The following is a 20056-nucleotide window of genomic DNA, read 5'->3' on the forward strand; positions in this document are numbered from 1 at the left end:
TCAGCAGTAGAGAAACTACTGGAGACATTGTGAACCGACCATAGAATTGTGTCAATGTGTATATATGTTAAGGATAGTCCTGGAAGTCTCTTCCATGACACATTCTACATTCAGAAGCAAGGGACTGCCATGGGTTCAAATGTCGTGCCCCCGTATGCAAACAGTTACTTGGCAGGGTTTGAGGAGGAGTGTGGGTATATACCTATGACGAATTCCAAAGGCACTGCATATTGTGGAAAAGATTCATAGATAATGCATTCTGTATCTGGACAGGGGATCTGACATCACTATTGAACTTTACAACTTATACTAGAGTATGGCCAGAGCTCATTTTCAACCTCAACCATGACAATCAAGATAAATTTCTTGGACACGTATGTCATCAAAGACACTGAGGGGAATCTGATCTGACTTGTATATAAAAAACGTGAGTAGAAACAGCCTACTGCATTTTGATAGTTTCCATTCCCCAGCAGCAAAGATCACTACCTAAGTCACAATACATGAGTGAGATGTATAGTGGACGACCCAACACTGAGGGAGGTGAGGCTCAAGTAAATGGGAGCCAAGTTCAGATCTAGGGGTTACCCAGACAGTATACTGAGGGAAAAAGAACAAGACACGACCGCATTACATAACCAACAGAATAGAAGTAACACCAAACGTATTCCATTCATTCATACATATCACCCATTTGTCTACAGGTTATAGTTCATCATACGCAAACATTGGGGGGTATTACAGCAGTCCTTCCCCAATTAATTCCAGAGCAACTTTATGCCTTATTACAAAAGATACAAAAACTTAAGGGATTCCCTGGTCAGGGCCAATATAGACTCGGCAATAAGGGTGCCATGCCAATCCATCCTGAACACACCTAGACAGGGGACTTTTCCCTGCCTAGGTTGTCTACAATGCTCCAATGTTTTGAAAGGGGAGAACATCTACCACCCACACACACAGGATGGATTTACAAAGCTAAGGGATTCTTTACATGTGAGAGCAACCATATTGTCTATCTCTTCAAATGCCTATGCATATGTTGGGGAAACCACTCACCACGTGCAAGAACGCATTAGGCAACATAAGTCCAGAATACAGAACTGCCGATCCCAGCCTATTTTTGGGAAAAGGGCCACACAATCGCACAACTAAAATACCACGTCCTTGAACAAATAGACGCACCAAGGAGGGGTGGAGACAAGGTCCGGTTACTCAAAAAGAGGGAGGCCTTTTGGATCCACAGACTAGAAACATTGGAACCATCAGGCCTTAACATGGAGTATGAAATAGCAGCATTTATTTAAAATGTACTGTGATGTGGAATCTATTGTAATTTAATGTAATATGATTACGGTGTTTGGATGTAAAGAGATTGTAATGTACAGTAACTTGTTTTGTTCCACCATAGATGCGCTGACATGGGTGGTCTTACATTCCTATACCATTATATCTTGATCTCATCCATGATTCCTATCCTTCAATCCGTGACCATAAATACTCATACTGCGCTTTGACAGCAAGTTTCCACCACAGTCATCTTTGATCAACAACACATTCTACCTTCTGAATATTAAGAATCTCAAATGTCTTCTATATTTTTGTGGGGAACTAAATCCTTCCTTGGGACTTTGTTTCATACTCCCCTGTTACTTGTAAGAATTCTAGCCCTTGTTGCTTTAATCATGTAGTCTGCTTCTCTATTCCTCATAGAACATTTACCCTCGCCCTACATCACCAGTATCTAACACACAACGCTACCTGACAAACTAATTTTCAGTTGCTAACTTTCCTTTTAGGCCAATTTTGACCTCCAGTACCCCTCACACAACTAGTCGGTTCCCTCACTCTGGTGCCCTTAGGTTTAGCCAAACTAGTATTTCTATTCCAAAACGAACAGATTCCCAGCTGTGGACAGCGCTGTTTCGATCTGTTGGATCTCTTCAGCACAGCGTAGACTTCCTAAGGAGTGTAATTATCCCCTAATCCTGGTCTATAGTCTCTCACCCTACCAAGCTAGTATCCCTACGCTGTGCTGAAGAGATCCAACAGATCGAAACAGCGCTGTCCACAGCTGGGAATTTGCTAAATCAAAAAGCAGACAGTGCTGCGCTGTGTATCGTGTAGTAGATTAGTACAGTGAAGGACAATCCCAATGTGTTGTTTGCTCTCTCCTGATTATTTCAATGTGTTACACGCACTAAATAGAACCCATTGAAGTGAATGGGATTCTGTTTTGCAGCGCTGATCATTACGCGAGTTATCGTGCAAGAATCAATGCCGCGTTACATCGTGTGCATGCACCCTAAGACGTAGTGACATTAAGGACCCCCTGCCCCCACTGATTCGCTGCATGAAGGGTCCATGGTGCTTGTGTATATCATACACAGTCTGTCGTTATATAGGACAAGGTTGTAGTTACGAAATTAATGAGCTGTTCCTGGGGGTACCAGGTATTGGAACCCCAATAATTTTTTTTTTTTACCTTTAAATTAGGAAACACTATATGGCAATATATATGCAAAACGTATGTGCAAAATACGCTTAAATAACACACAATAACTGCTAGTTATATTCATAATCTAGTGATATCTTTATTGATGGGGTTGGGATAGGGGTGGGGCGTAGTAGTAAGTCAGGATGATTTTCTCAGGTGTTGGTCCTTCTTTTCTTCTGTCCCAGGTTCTGTAATCAATGATGTATGGAATTAAAATATAGAATATATAAATTTCATCATTGTGACTGCATTATAAAAGAAGCATTACATGTGGGGTTCATGTAACTATATACCCAGGCTCTACACACAAATATAAAATGATACTTTGTCCTATAACATATTCTTCTGATGATTTGGTAGAGGAGGTACTGTAGTCTTCAGCAGCAGTGATACAGAAAATGTTATATTACATGAATGTTAGTTGAAATTTACAGATATCCGTGTAATATATATATTGATTTTGTTTTCCAAGAACTAATGCTTGGTAGTGACTCACTCCTCAGGATCACAGAGAGCAAGCAATTGTCAGTGTATTAGAATTACTGGGAACTTGTAAGGTATTCACAAGTGAGATCTGTATTTGGATTCTTATTAATAAATGAGTGTCTGGAGTAAGATAACCTCATTTATTAACTTAATATTATTGGTGAATATGGAGTGGAGCCGTCTAATGCAGCCAACCCATTTAAGACCTAATTCAGCCTCAAAGACTGCCCATATTCTTAGAGACCTTCAAACTCTTGTTCATATTATTATCTTTGTCTGCAGCCATTGTAGTAGGTTAAGCATGGGTGCTTCTGTCTTAGATTAAAGATACAACCATCTTCCAGGCCAGAGGAGCCTGGTAGCGACTGTTAGGATTGGGTCCTGCAGGGTTCACTCTCTGCACACAGCGCCACCTGCGGGTCAATCTAACCCTCGGCCTCATGTAGTGAGGTGTCTGGAGTGTAAGTCCAGCTTTCGGCCTACTGAGCATGCTGAGACCTATTGGAGCCGCTCACAGGCTAAGTGCCATTTCTCACCCACTGGGCATGAGTGGTGAGGACACTACCACGGCCCCTACTGGGCAGGGACTTCCCTTTAAAAAGTGTGAGCCGACGCTCGCCCCGCGCTCATACTTTGAATCAGAATCTCTGAGGTTTTTAAAGAGAGTAGTTCAGGGCTAGCTGCAGTTTTCAGGTAGGTGCCAGACTAGGCCTCTGTGTGGGGTTTTCCTTGCCACTATCTGCTCTGTAGTTCAGTACCTGTAAATTCTGAACTATCAGCCCTACTCCAGGCTCTGTTCCAGCCTGAGGCGCTGATAGCAGGTGTGGTTTCTCAGATAGCTTCCTTTACTGTCTAACTACCTTTGTTACTCCTGGCTGTTGCAGGAGCTGCTGTGGTTGCTGATCTGGGGTGAGTTAACCCTTTGCAGCCTTCTTTGTTTTCAGCTGTACTGTGCACCTGTCCAGTGAGGTTAACTGGCAGGGCACTGTTGCAGCTTGTTCACATTGTGTACCGTGCCGCATGTCTGCCAGTGCAGCTTAACTGGTAGCACACTGTTCAGACGTACAGCCACCCATCATTGGGCCTGTGGACCTTGCTACAGTGCCTTGCAGACTAGGTTCTGTCGTTTAAAAATATTATTTTTTAATAAATACATAGAACCGTAACAGCGACTTACAGTACTCCCTCTCTCCTCCATAAGCCATGCATGCTTGATCAAGTGTATATAAGTATTAAGGAGTCAAGAGACAGCTATTTAAGATGCATTGTGTGGTCATGACAGCCATTGCACAGAATGTAGTCACTGTTAGGAAATGAGTCTACTTGGCATTGAAAAATGTTAACGCTATTGACTGATGCAAACAGGAGGACATAAGAATGCATATTGGAATCTTTAGATTTTGAGAATTACATATAAACAAATATAATGATTTGTTACCTAGTAAAGTTCTATTAATGTCCACCACCGTGTTGTCCATGATGTCCTTGGTGACCTCCATGGTGTCCTCCCTGACCCTGTTGTCCGGCCTGGCACTGCTGACTTTGTCCTCCATGTCCTCCATGTCCTCCTTGTTGTCCTTGTTGACATTGTTGGCTCTGGGTCTGGCATTGCTGGGTCTGGGTCTGGCATTGCTGGGTCTGGCATTGCTGAGCCTGCTTTCCATGTCCATGGCCTCCTTTTACTCCAGACATGATTTTGCACTGCTTTGCTGAAGGCTGCTAAGAACAGGTCAATGGTTAGGAAATGTTCTGCTTTTCTCATACTGGTGCCGTAGCTTTTATACTTTGTCGTCGTACTTGATGTCATCGAAACCCTTGAGCATTGGTTGATTATTCTTTGACTCTTTGCTTTTTTTCTTTTGTAAGTGCTAATCATAACATGAGCAATAGTTTTAAAGAGACTTAAAACCTTGACAACATTTAACAGATTTATCATCACCCTTTGATGTTTGCTATGAGTAGTTTCTAATGTGGCAGGCTTATATGTGAAAAATAATCGCTCCTATATAGATGAGACAAAGCCAAATGCTTTGATGTTTCTTCATGACATTAGTATGCTGGTTTGTTGTAGTTTTAATACTAAAATGTCATTATATATTATATTATATATAGTAACCAGCCCTTCATAGACACCAAGGATGTAGCTGTGCCGCTCTCGCACACTTCTACTCATAGCTATACATCGTATTTGGTCCTATGCGCTGGAGTTTTGTTTAACCCCCTAACCACACATGAAGCACACGGGGTCACTTTTTTAATGAAGTTTTAAGTTATTTCTTGTAATTATGTACATATTCTCAATTTCACACAAGTGATTTCATCCTCATATTTTCTTTTACAACTATGTTTGTATATCTATTTATGAAGTTCATTGTCCAACAGGGCTCATTCATTTTAGATATTCATTGTTTCATACTATGTTCCATCATCGTTTTATAAAAAGTTTTATTAAACCATTAGCCAGCCTACAGACCTATATATTTACATTCCTTCTGTATTATGTTAAAAGGGTTAAAACCATCAACCTTGATATGTAGTCCTCTATTTTTGGCCACTTTGCTAGTCCCAGAAAGTATTATAGAAGACATTTGGCTCCTGTGGCTCTCCCACCAACACCTGTAGATGTATCTCATGTAAATTCTCAGATGCGCAAGACGCATTCACTTGTTTCACTTAGAACGAGGACCGGAGCTTGTTTTCCATCAAAGACCTCCACAGGACCGCTAGTACTCGCCCCAATACATTGTAGAAGGGCTACACGCAGTTATGCACGACTGGACTGTGTAGTGCATAACCCAGCAGTGCACAAATACGTACTCCACGTAAACTAGGGGCATGTAGCCAATAACTAGGGGCGGTGTTTAAAGAATATTTAAATAGGACTCTTGCCCTTTTCTCTCTGAATTACAACGCACACATCTTCTTCAGCACGTGGCTGCTAGAGGTCAGTACACTATCTGCTTATTATCACATATATTTCAGATGGAAGTGCCCTGGGTTTACAAACCTATAGCTCTTATCATTACCATTTTGGAATTGGAGCTCCACATAATGTGTAGTGGCTACTTAAGAGGTTATTGGCACATTAACCTATATGATACACCTATATATGACACCATCTTGGCAGGCTATATGATTAGCCTGGGCATGTCATGTATACTTATGGCCAGATGTTTAACGTTTATATGATTCCTATATGTACACATCTATAACCTCCTGATGGTTGATGTGTATATTACAATTATATGTATACCTCTATAATCTCCAGTTGTTTGAGATTTATGATATTTTAATGCATACATCTATAACTTTTTGATGACGCCTATTTTGGTCAAATTGTATTGAAATATACATGTCAACAAGGTACAAATGGATTTAACTCCTTAAGGACCCGGCCATTTTCCGGTTTTGCATTTTCGTTTTTCCCTCCTCACATTTCAAGAGCCATAACCTTTTCAGTTATTAGTTTACAGAGTCACTTATTGTTTGCGGGACAAATTTTACTTTGTAATGGCACCATTCAATATGCTGTGCATTGTACTGGGAAGCTGGAAAATAATTGAGAATGAGGTGCAGTTAGAGAATGATTGCATTTGCACCAATTTCATATTGAAGTGTTACCTGTATTTTGCGTGTCAGTACGAACATGGCGATACTAAATTTATATAGTATTTGTAGTGTTTTGATCCCGTTTAAAAAATGAAAAACTTTGCAAAATAGAAAAAAAATTTGTGTCGCCATGTTGACACACCTGTAACTTTTTCATATTTAGATGTATGGAGCTGGATGCAGTGTCTTTTTATGCAGGACAAGATGACATTTTTTAATATTTGTGGAAAGATCTGATAGTGTGATCCCTCCTTATTCAATTTTTAATAGGAAGCAAAGTGTTGTGAAAAATGCTATTTGACTTTCGATTTTTTTTTTGCCGTTATGCCGTTCACAGTATGGGATAAACGTTTTAATAGTTCAGGCATTTTGGAGCGAACGGATACCTAATGTGTTTATGTTTACCTTTATTTATGTACTGTTATATCTGATATAGGGAAAGGGGGTGATTTGAACGTTTGCATTTTTAAATTTTTTTTTATACTTTTAAAAACTTTTTTTTCTTCTTCTTTTACATTTATGACCATAATTGCTGCTCCACTTGTCGACCCTGGTGTGCACCGTTCCCCAGACTGACATATCCAAGGAAAGGCCCGACACATGGCGATTTCCTAGGGAAATAATGGTAGCTAGATATTCTCCATCGAGGTTGAGTACATACCATCAGTTGACACCACCAGCAGCTTGACGAGGTGCAAGTTAAGCTGCAGAACTACTGGATCACTGGGCTCATATTTTTGTTTCCTGGCCACATATTCCCTTATGAATAATGAAATGCCTGACTCAAGATGACATCACTCTCAGAATATCTTCCAGTGACTGAGATAAACCAGCTAAATAATCAAAAACTGTATCAATATTCTCAGGAAGTACAAAAGTCCTGCGGCTACTGGTGGTGCCACCAAAACCAGAGTTGCTCTTGCCACCCACATTCTTATTGTTAGTAGCACTTTGACAAGTGTTTATTCCTGCCTCTCCTTTTGTGCTTGCACCTACAGAAAACCGCTTAAAATATTTTGTTCAGCTTAACAACAATGCTCCTTTATACTGTGTATGGGTCAAACTAGAGCGGAAAACAAAAAAAACATTATGCTGTGCCTCACAATGCATAATACAGGTTCAGTGATGAAATCATCATTGATCCAAATGTCCCATAGGTCATAGTTTGAATCTTAGAGGGCTATGCCATTTAAATGGAACCGCATCTGTTAAAAAGCATCTGGGCACGAACAGTATCAGGGGCTGATGACAAGGCTTGACTAGGAAAAACGTTTTCAACACTTGCCAAAGCACCATGACCCCTTAAAATAGCTTATGGAAGTCTGACGCAGGCTAGCCAAATATCAAGTAAAGTTTGATAAATATTGTGTATCACAAAAATCATAATTCAGTCTAGAGATCATTCTATACTTTCTATGCTACTTCAGCTTTGAAATATGGTTGAAAATATTTTTGTAGTAGTTTCCTAAGTGAAATCGCCCAAGGACAACAAACTTTTATTCATGTGTTTATGCTAACAAATTTTCCAATTATGTATGAAAATGGATTTGCCCCATGTGAGTTAGTTGCTGGTTAAGATGTGATTTGTGGGTAAAACATTTCCCTTATTCTGGACATGAAAATGTTTTTTTCCTGTGTGAGTTCTATGATGTGAAATTAGAGCTGTTTTTTTTTTTTGTTAAAAGCCTTCCTACATACGGCACATGAACATGGCTTCTCCCCTGTGTGAATTTTTTGATGTTTCACAAGAGTTGATTTCCTTGAAAAACATTTCCCACATTCTGGACATGAATATGGCTTCTCTCCTGTGTGACTTCTCTGATGTTTAACCAGGTCTGATTTCTGAGAACAGCATTTCCCACATTCAGAACATGAGTATGGTTTCTCCCCTATGTGAGTTCTTTGGTGGTCAACAAGATTTGATTTCTGAGTAAAACATTTCCCACATTCTAGACATGAAAATGGCGTTTTCCCTGTGTGAATTCCCTGGTGTTCAATAAGATTTGATTTAATACCATAGCATTTCCCACACTCGGAACATGAAAATGGCCTCTCCTCTGTGTGACGTCTTTGATGTTTAAGAAGAGCTGCTTTCTGAGTAAAGCATTTCCCTCATTATGAACATGAAAATGGCTTCTCCCCGGTGTGTTTTCTGATGTTCAAGAAGATTTGACTTCTGGATAAAACATTTCCCACATTCTGCACATGAGAATGGCTTCTCCCCTGTGTGAGTTCTTTGATGCACAACAACAGTCTTCTTCAGTGCAAAACATTTGCCACACTCCTAACATGAATATGGCTTCTTCCCTGTGTGAGCTCGTAGATGTTCAACGACCCTTCTGTGATTTGTATGTCGGTTAACAACTTGTGATGAGTTAGTTAAAGATATAACCTGTGTAATAGGATCAGATGGTAGATTGCTCCGCAAAAGGGCTGAGGACATATCTGGAATAATAGCATACTTTTCATATGTATCTTGTGCAATACAACAATCATCTGCTGTAAAATCCGAAGATATCAGATGTACTTTGGACCCCCTAGCACAGTTATCTGTCAAAAAAATAAAACTAAATTTTATACATTTTTTAAATTATATAACCTTAATATATTGTTTTATTAACATTTCCATATATAATTTCTGCAACACATTACAAAGCCTTTTATCCAAGCTGAATTACTAATGCGGCAATGCATTGGTGGCATAACATGCCCCAAATCTTAGCAAAGACCCTGGAGCAAGGGCAGTAAATTAAAATATTAGGATGCCTGGTCTGTTTTGCAGTTTTTGGAAAAGTAGGAGTGGAGGCAACACAAAGTGTATCGTGATTTTTTATCCATGACTAGGAGTTCTGTCCTCACTTTGGATATACTCTTGGTGTTACAGCCACCATCTAAATGTCTCATTGTGTCTACCATCATCCTTTTCTAGTAAATGATAAAGGGACCTACGACACCTGTGGGTGGTATCTTGACCCAAAAGCAAAAAATAGAAGGGAAACTGTACAGGAACAGCATTCATGGGACGATTATTGAAGACAGAAAAATAAGACTCGCCTTGCCAGATGAATGGGATGTCCTCCTTACACTTATCACCCCATACATAGGTCTCTTCTTTTTCTATTATGACTTTAGGAGTAATATTGTTCAGATCTTTAACCTGATATAATGGATGTAAAACACGTAAATGTAAAAATCAACAGTTGTAGAAGTCATGTGGAACATTCCAGAAGATCAGAAAAGCTCAAGAATCACAAGACTGCAGTACTTATCTGAGCCAAAGAGCTACAGGTCTTCCAGAAGCTTTACTTTAAGCAAATATGATATAAATATTACAATGATGCAATAACAACCCCAAGAACCTCATACATTCGTGTATATTCGGTTAGACATGTTTCAGGTTCTTTTAGTAGTGGGAGATAAGTACCATCTAGACACATCTAGCTCTGTTGGTCTCAAGAGAAGGGAACCAACCTCTTTGAGATAACCACCCCCAAATGCATGAAAAAGTGGTCTGCTAGAGAAGTGTTCTTCTCAAAGAAAATGGCTAGTATGGAAACATGAAAATCCATCAAACAAAATGTGGTCTGGTTAAGGAGGTGGTCTTCTCAAAGAGGTGGTCCAACTTGTTCCTTAATTTAACCAGATGTCTCCAGAGATAGAAAACTGTGAGAAGATATTATGTCATATGAACTAGAAATATATACACAAGGCTTTCACAGCTATCTACAGATCTTATATAATGTTTGGTGAAAAATCATCCCCATCTACCCGATTATCCTGTGGTACAATGTAACTTTCTTCTGAATCCTGTGGAAGAAGAGGACTTGGACATCTTCCTTGTTTGTCTTTCTTACTTGATCCTATTGTAGGAAACTCATACAGTGACTGAATTCATTGATTGGAAATATTAAGGTTGTGTGTATCTACTTATGTTCATTACCTGGTGATGTGAAGAGCTGGCTGTCCTCCATAATGATGCCTTTGTATATATCTTTGTGACCTTTTAAATACTCCCACTCCTCCATGGAGAAATAGACAGTGATATCCTGACACTTTATAGGAACCTGATAAAATGATACAGTCATTATCCAGACGTGTTAGTGTATAATGTCCCTGAATTCCCAGCAGCATTCACCTCTCCAGTTAGCTGCTTAATGATTTTGTTGGTGAGTTCTAGGATCTTCTGTTCTTTGATTTCCTCCTGTTTTAGTAAGTGGGGTGGAGGCTCCATGATTGGGCACAGAGTACTTCCCCATTCATCAGATATAGGGGCTTGATATTGCTCCCCAGAGGCCTTCTTCACGACACTGTAATCCTGTTTATGGAGAGATACATTAATAAATCTTCAGAATTACTCACCTTCCAGTGATGTAGTGTGACATCTAGACCTCAATCTCTTACCTCTCCAGTAAGCCAGAGGAGAATCTCTAGTTTGAAATTTAATATACTCTCTCCTATTTTGTTCGTGTCCCCATCCTTGACAGGTCAGTAAGGAAATTATTTCATATGCATGACATCTACTGAGAGGATCTGATATTGCAGGAACCCGGATGGAAAGAAGATATTCCAACATAAAAGCACACAAAATGTTAAGTAAAACATATATAATTACTAGAGATAAGGAGAAACATTCAAGGTGGTATTAAAAAGATTCTATCGCCACGAAAATTGTAAACCATTTATATGCTGTTGTACAGCCGGTTGATAAGTTAGTGAACATATCTCTTCTTGACAAATTTCAATCTTGCTTGCCAAAAAAAAAAAAAAGTCAAGTTAACTTCTTGGCAAGCAAGAAGTCCACCTATGACATGCCCATGCCTTACAGAGCACCTGTTTCACCTGAGAATTTTTAGGGTGGCCATGTCCCCTTTTGGTGATATGGAATCATACTGTTTAAGCCCCTACTGTCCTGTAGAGTGTCCTCTGACTCTCACATTAATGCTCCCCTTATATTCGCCCTAATGTCCACTGACACCTCCGTTATATAATATACCCCTGAAGTACCCTGTAAGGGCACAAACCTCTTTGTCTTCTCATCAGTTAAATGACCAAAGTGTAATCTGTCATACTCCCCCCCCCCTTAATATTACAGAGTTCAAAGACAAACTGGTCGGCCATCGCAAGAAGAAAGATGAAGACTGCTGGCTTTTATAACAGTCATTCCTTAAACAAACCCATGCTGAAGGATGTTGCCTCCTATCTTCCGAACACATTGGGTGTAAAAAATTATAATCACAAGGTAGAAAATGTTTTAACATTTCTCTATTACATGAACTCACATTCAGTAAATCTAGAGTTTGTGAAGGACATCGAGAAAGTAAATTCATTCAATTCTGAGTTGCGTGCCCTAAACCTTGCAAACCAAGCAATCTTCAATTACCTGAAGCATGTCCGGAGGTTCATGACCTACCAACTGAGATCCACCAATCTCTCGTTGAAAAATCCTAGGCTGTTTAAATCTTCCCAATTCTTCATGGAAGTGACTCAGGACATCCAAAAAAAGATGTTTCTAGATAAGTTGTCAGTAAAAGGTGACTTATGGGCTAATATTGAACCCTAAAAATGTATCTTGCAGTTTTTATATGTAGTCTAACATTTGCCTTTATTCCATATCCTTAGGTACCAAACCTTAAGAACATCAATGAAGTCTCCTCAAGAATGTTGGAAGATCCCCGTTGATTCAAATGGAGAGAGATCTATAATGTCTCAAATGATATAATGTGCTACCATAAGAAGTAAGAGTAACAAAATATACCTATTTTTATTGAATTGTGATGTGATGTTCCACGTGTTTCTTATACTTAAAACATATATTTCTTTATCGACACAAATTACCCAACATATCTAGCCAACTTGTGAGAAGGGTGCGTGAATCTTTGACTCTACCCAAGTACTCCTAATCTGAAAAGTGCCTTTTCTGCCAAATATTTGGCAACCACTAATTTGACAGTTGAAAGGAGCTTAAGGATAAAGACCCCCCAGGACATTTGCCATGGCCACAAACTGGTGATACAAGCAATGCAGGCTGATAATAATGAGTTTCATCCAAGCACCTCAAGGTAATTTATTGTGATAAGGGAAATAACACTCGCTGTATTTTTGTTTATTTTAATGCTTTATGCTTTCCTTAACCCCTTAGCGACCCTTGACGTAACTGTACGTCATGGGTCGCATGGGGATGTATGGAGCGAGCTCACACGCTGAGCTCGCTCCATACACGGCAGATGCCGGCTGTATCATACAGCCAGGACCTGCCAATAACAGCAGCGGTCGGTGCCCGAGCCGATCGCTGCTGTTAACCCTTTACACACTGCGGTCAAACGCGACCGCAGCGTGTAAACAGCGAAGGCGGCATGGGCGCCGCCATGTTTCCCCGATCGCCGCCCTCCTGAACGTCACATGAGGGCGGTGATCGGTTGCTATGACAGCCGGAAGCCTATTGAAGGCTTCCAGGCTTGTCTCTGCACTAGATCTATTAGACGATGCCAGAGGCATCGTCTAATAGAAGTGCTGCGATTTTGCTATTCACTGCAATACTGTAGTATTGCAGTGAATAGTATGAGCGATCAGACCCCCTAGGTTTCAAGGTACCTAAGGAGTCTGATCATAAATGTAACAGAAGAAAAAAAAAAGTTTTTAAAAGTATTAAAAAAATAAAAAAAATATAAAAGTTCAAATCACCCCCCTTTCCCTAGATTAGCTATAAAAGTAATTAAAGAACATTAAACATAAACATATTAGGTATCCCCGCACTCCAAAATGCCCGAACTATTAGAATATTAAAACATTTATCCCGTACTGCGAACAATGTAGCGGCAAAAAAAATAAAAACAGCCAAAAAGCGTTTTTTTCAACACTTTGCCTCTTATAAAAAATTGAATAAAAAGTGATCAAACCATCAGATCTTTCCCCAAATGGTATCAATAGAAACGTCATCTTGTCCCGCATAAAAAGACACCACAACCAGCTCCATACATGGAAATATGAAAAAGTTACAGGTGTTAGAACATGATGACACAATTTTTTTTTTCTATTTTGCAAAGTTTATCATTTTTTTTAAAAGTATCAAAACATTTCAAATACTATATAAGGGTGCATTCACACTGAGTAAACGCTAGCTTATTTTGTAGAGTAAAATTACACTTGTAAATTTTGCTATCCCATTGACTTCAATGACATTTTTTTACAAGTGTAAAAATACGCCTGTAAAAAATACGCCTGTAAAAATACGCCTGTAAAAATACGCCTGTAAAATGTCATTGAAGTCAATGGGATAGCAAAATTTACAAGTGTAATTTTACTTTACAAAATAAGCTAGCGTTTACTCAGTGTGAATGCACCCTAAATTTGGTATCACCGCGTTCGTACTGACACGTAGAACACAGGTGACATGTCATTTGTACCAAACAGTGAACGCTGTAAAAATTAAACCCATAAGAAAATGGCGCAAATGCATTTTTTCTCCAATTGCACCTCATTCTGAATTTTTTTCCAGCTTCCCAGTACATTGCACAGCATATTGAATGGTGCCATTACAAAGTACAATTTGTCCCGCAAACAATAAGCCATTATGTGACTCTCTGAACTGAAAAATGAAAAAGTTATGGCTCTTGAAATGTGAGGAGGGAAAAACGAAAATGTGAAACCAAAAAATGGCCTGGTCCTTAAGGGGTTAAAGACACGAAGAGACTGAAACATCAGCCAGCACTGACCAGGTAGACAATCAAAGTTCCCCCGGAGGAGGAAAACCAGCAGAGTATCTAATGAAACAGAAGAATCACAACCCCCATTAACCCTTTCACGCATTAACATGTTCAGGCACGTGGGAGAATGTGGTTACTTACCGCATCCCGTCTGCATGTACGTGATGGTGATTGCTGTGTCTCAGAAGCAGAGCCTGTGTGATCACCATGGGAGCCTGGCTGTATCTGACAGCCAGGCTCTTGCTCTAACAGCGGGGACGGTGATAACACCGATCCCTGCTGTTTAACCCTTAAGTTGCCACAATCAGTATAGATCGCAGCATCTTAGGGGTTTTTCAGAGACCCTGAATGCCGCGGGCGGCATCAGGAGCAGGTGTTAGTTGTGTCTGACAGCTAACACCCTGCTTCTTAACCCTCAGCTGAACTTCAATGCATTTGGTATCACCACATCTGTAACAACCTGTACAATAAAATTGAAACAATATTTAACCTGTATGGTGAACATCAGGAAAATAATGCCAGAAATAAAGGTTTTTGCACATTTTGTTTTACAAATAGGTGCTACAAAAAGTGATCAAAAAGTCATACATCCCCCCCCCCCCCCAAAACAATCCCTGAGGATCCTACAGAAGAGCAGGAAGATAGAGAAGTGGTGGATGCCATAGTTAATTCAGAAACAGAATGAAGAGTTAGCGAATGAAGCAAGCAGGTATGTATCATCGCCATTCTTTAGATCATCCAGTTCTAATACGTTTTTCTAATTATTTACAGCAAAGCCTGGCAGCAAGAGGTTGAGGACATCACACGATTCCTTGGAGTTTGTGAAGGACATTGAGAAAGCAACCTCATTTTTTGTGAAGCTGTGGGAACTCCTCCTTGCAAACCAGACAACATTCAATTATTTAAAACACCTGAAGAGGTTTATACGCTTTAATGCTCCGTTCCCCCGGAGTAACGTGCTGCTCATTCTGACACGTGAACACGTCAGAGTCAGCGCTGTAAAACAAAATCCCATTGACTTCAATGGGTGCCATCTTACGCGCGCTATACATGGAAATCAATGGAAAGCTTTTTAACCCATTGATTTCAGTGTGTAGTGCGTGCGCGCAAGATGGAACCCATTGAAGTCAATGGGATTTTGTTTTACAGCACTCATTCTGACACGTGTTTACGTAGGAACAGAGCCTTAATCTACAAGGAACAAATTTGGCCTTTGATGACCTAGAGCGTGCTAAATCTTCAAAGGGGTAACAAAGGACATCCAGACCATGCTGTCCAAAGGTATATTAAAGGAAGTGGTCAGCAACAAGTGGGTTATGAACTCATGAATTGTGTTTATTTTGCAACGATTAATATTTTTTTGTTCCCCAGGGTTTTCAGATGGCCATCCCTAACCGTCGTGTTTTATCTATCTTAGGTTCCTGACAGTGAAAACTTCAAGAAAGACAGCACAATGTTAGAAGATTTTGGATGTGGCCAAGCCTTCCTTTTATGACCTCATTCTCAATTTCTGTCAGTGAAGGCTTACATCAGTTACCTCTGTTATGCTGCCCTCTATAGGAAGCACCCTAAACATTATGACCGACTTTCCCAGAAGCCTTTACTGCATAATGTGGGATTTTTATGGGAGAGTGTGAACAGACTATTGCACGTATCTTCCACTTGTGTACCATTGAATGTGCTTACATCTGAAGTGACTTTTCCTCTGCACATACTATGTCTGGATTACAGTTGTTTTATGCACAATCCTTCAGTAAAGAACTGTTACCTGGTTTACTCCAACCTTGTGTCCAGAAGTCAATTGCCTGCACATTCCACACGGGTATTCCAGAGGAATCTAGGGTTGTTGGATAACAGAAACAGTAGGACTGCATATACTCTGCCTTGTGACCCTACATAAAAAACAAAAAAGGAGAAACACCGAGCGCCAATGATAGTGTAGTAGATTTGAACGTGAAAAAGTGATAAAGACCAAATAATGGCCTCTTACCTTCTCACGTTATATGGTGTCACAGTAACAAAATCATCCAAAATGGGACCGTAATGGCAGCAACTGACTCCTCTCTTGTGGACCAAGGTACACAACAGAAATAGCAAAATGTCCCTCAGGGTTTGGGCCCAGATAGGTGTGGAGGTATGGGGATAAGTGCGCACAAAACCAGTAGTCAGCTCAGAGGTCTTCCAAAGCTTTAATTAAAGTGAACAAGCACAACGCGTTTCGGGCTAATCGCCCTTCCTCAGGTGCATAAACAACTTGGCTGGCCGCCTTCAGAAGTTAAAATCCGTGCGCTGCCATATAATATATTCATTTAGCCCTAGAATTTACACATTTACTAAGGGTTAAAAGAGGAAATGCACCCCACATTTTGTTATGCATTTTCTACCAACTACAGAAATGCCCCATATGTGGATGTAATATGATCTACGGGCACGCTGTAAGGTCCAGAGCAGAAGCAGCGCTATTGGGATTTTGGAGGGCAAATTTAGCTGGAATCTGTTTCAGGCACCATGTTGCATTTGGAGAGCCCTTGAAGTGCCAGAACAGTAGAAACTCCCCCCAAATGACCCCATTTTGGAAACTAGATACCTCAAGGAATTTATCATGGGGTATAGTGAGCAGTTGGACCCTAAAGGTGTTTCACAGTTTTTTTTACCATTGAGATGTGAAAATGAAAAATTACTTTTTTTTTTAATAATAAAATGTCACTGTAGCCCCAAATTTTTCGTCTTCACAAGGGGATAAAGGAAAAATTGCACCCCACATTTTCTTGCGCAATTTCTCCCGAACACGACAATACCCCATATGTGCTGGTATCCTAATGTACATGGTCACTCTCAGAACCAGTGGAGTGCTAATTGGATTTTGTTGGCCAGATTTTGCTAGAATACTTTTCAGGCACCATGTCCCGTTTGCAAAGCCCCCAAGGTGCCAAAACAGTGGAAAACCCCAAAATGTCACCCCATTTTGGAAACTAGACCCCTCAAGGAATTTATCAAGGGGTATAATGATCACGTGGACCCTACAGGAGTGTAGCAGAATTGGCCCAGCAAAGGGGAAAGCAACATTTTTTACTAGAAAATGTTGCTTTAGCCCCAAATTTTGCATTTCCACAATGGGTTAAGAAAGAAAATGTACCCCACAAATTGTCAAGCATTTTCTCCCAACTACAGAAATGCCCCACATGTGGAAAGCCCCCAAAAATGTGAACCCATTTTGAAAACTAGACCCATTGACTTCAGTGACGTTAGTGTTAAATTACACCCCTTAAAAATTTTATCAAGAAGTATAGCAATCATTTGGATGCAACTTGTATGACAATTTATTTTCCAGAAATTACCGCATAATCGGATGAAAGTAAATGTGTGCAGAGTACGTGATGTTATAAGGAGGCAATATTCCATGGAAAATAAATTCTAAAATTAATATTCCATGGAAGTGTGTTACAATCTAAATCACTCCTTCATGCACAGGCCAGGTTTATCAGGGCAGGTGTCACACTGATAAGTGGTGTGTCTCCTTATTCCTCTTTTGTGACACACTGCATCTTTTTTGGCTTCTCCCTTTTTTTGCAGTTTGGGGGACTTCACTGGGAAAATGTTGCCCTGGTACAATACGGGAACCATGAGTTTCAGTAGTACTGGGGCCTGGCACTTCTAGGTCCCCAAATTTCAGGGTCTTGATAATTCCCTCCTGAAACTCAAGAAAAGTTCCTGTGTGGCCTGCACATCGTGATAGCACGTACGGGTTATACAATGCCATCTGAACCATGTGCACCACCAGCTTTTTGTACCACACTCTTGTTTTTCTCATGGCACTTTAGGGCTTTAGGACTTGATCAGATCAACCCCTCCCATGGACCTATTGTATGCCAGGATGCAGTCTGGCTTGGAGACAGTGGTACTGGTGACACGCACAGGGACAGAGGTGCTGCCGCTGCCATGTAATGTGGTCAGTACAAGGACATCCCTCTTGTCCCTATACTTGACCAGCAGCATATTTTCATTGCAGACGGCACTACTCTCACCCTTTCTGAGGCGCTGCTCAATATGTGCCCTAGGGAGGCCTCTTTGATTTCTGAGTCTGGGGGCTCAATCCTTGTGTCCCTTCCTTCATACACCCTAAATTTATAAGTGTACCCTGAGCTGCTCTCACACAGCTTGTACATTTTAATGCCATACCGTGCCCGCTTACTGGGCAAGTATTGGCGTAATTTTAGCCTCCCTTTGAAACTGATCAGAGACTCATCAATTGCAATGTTCTGATCAGGAATGTAGGACTCTGCAAATTTAGCGCTAAAGTGTTCAATGACTGGCCTAACTTTGTATAAGCGGTCAAAATGTGGGGCATCTTGGGGCGGGCACTGGGATTTATCGTTGTAATGTATGAATTTTAGGATGCTTTCAAACCGCTTCTTGGACATAGCCATTCGATAGATTGGAGTGTTGTACAAGACAACATCTGTACTCCAATACTGACAAATTGTAGTTTTTTTTTTCACTATGCCCATATGCAGAATAAGATCCCAGAAAATCTTCATTTCTGCTGCTTTTACTGGAGTCCAGTTCTCGGGCCTGGCATAGGAAGAGGTGGCGTTTTCTTCTATGAATTGTTCGGCGTACAGATTAGTTTGAGCCACCATAAAATCTACAAATTCATCAGAGAAAAAGATTTTGAAAAAACATTTTCTCTGAAGCCCTCAGTCTCAATTTGTATTCCTGACTGGGCCACAAAATCAGGAAGCTGAGGTTCAAAATTTTCTGGGGGTGGGGTCCACATGGGCTCTACAGGTGGGCAACTAACTCAGCAATGGTTCTGGGGCGCCTCCTTTGGGGTTGCTCATCACTGGAGGAGGAAGAAGAAGAGGGAAAATAAAGGAATGTGGCATTTTCCTCTTCTCCCTCACTGGCGGTATCAGTGGCAGACTCCAATATGGCGTACGCCTTTTCTACTGAAAACCTTGTTTGGGAGGATTGGGACTGTTGGGACATTTTTGTGTTTGTGGTGTTTTACTTGAGAATATAACATTTTATTTCTTCAAACTTTGTTAGTTCAAAGTGTGGGGTGTGTGTTGTGCTTTAACACATGTATTTTATATAAGAAAAAAAAATGCTTGTGCAACAAAAAAAAAAAATGTCTTCTAGCTAAAATTGAGCTAGATAGTAAATGACTATCTACTATGAGAGCAAAACAACTGCACCAAAAAACTAAGCACAGATGTCAGTAACAAATATACGTTACTGTTTAGTGCTTTGTGGCGGCAAAAAAGAAAAATTCTTGTGCTAAAAAAAAGAAAAATTCCCTCCCTCTACCTAAAATTGAACTATAATAATCTATCTACATATACTTGTATGGATAGAAAATGTCCTTTTATTGGAAAAAGCAGTACACCACGTATCGGTCCACACTGGGACCTTTCTCAAGTGCAAATAAACACATCTATTCCAGTGTAATTTATATAAGAAGCCACCAATCCCCGCCCTTGTAAAAGAGGGCCAATCATTAGTTTCTTATAATCACCAAATCCTATATACAACATACATTTTCATTAAAATCACATGAAACAGGGTAGAAATATGAACATACATAACATATACAATATAGTGCATCAAACCATGGTTATAACCACCATATGATGTAGCAAAGGATGTAACATGTCCTGCTCAGCTACTGCTTATTGCTCCAGCATATAAGAAAACTTCAATGTGTCTGCAGGAATCACCTGGACTGGTGCACACCTAACTAATGCCCCACCAATGTCTA

The 20056-nt window shown here is 40.2% G+C and overlaps 1 pseudogene; it reads right to left on the minus strand.

Annotated features, from left to right (window-relative positions):
• Nucleotides 1–8121: 8121 nt before the first annotated feature.
• Nucleotides 8122–9137, minus strand: LOC142183173 (uncharacterized; annotated as a pseudogene).
• Nucleotides 9138–20056: the final 10919 nt, after the last annotated feature.

Source organism: Leptodactylus fuscus, chromosome 10 (genome assembly GCF_031893055.1).
Source record: "Leptodactylus fuscus isolate aLepFus1 chromosome 10, aLepFus1.hap2, whole genome shotgun sequence".
NCBI classification, from domain to species: Eukaryota; Metazoa; Chordata; class Amphibia; order Anura; family Leptodactylidae; genus Leptodactylus; species Leptodactylus fuscus.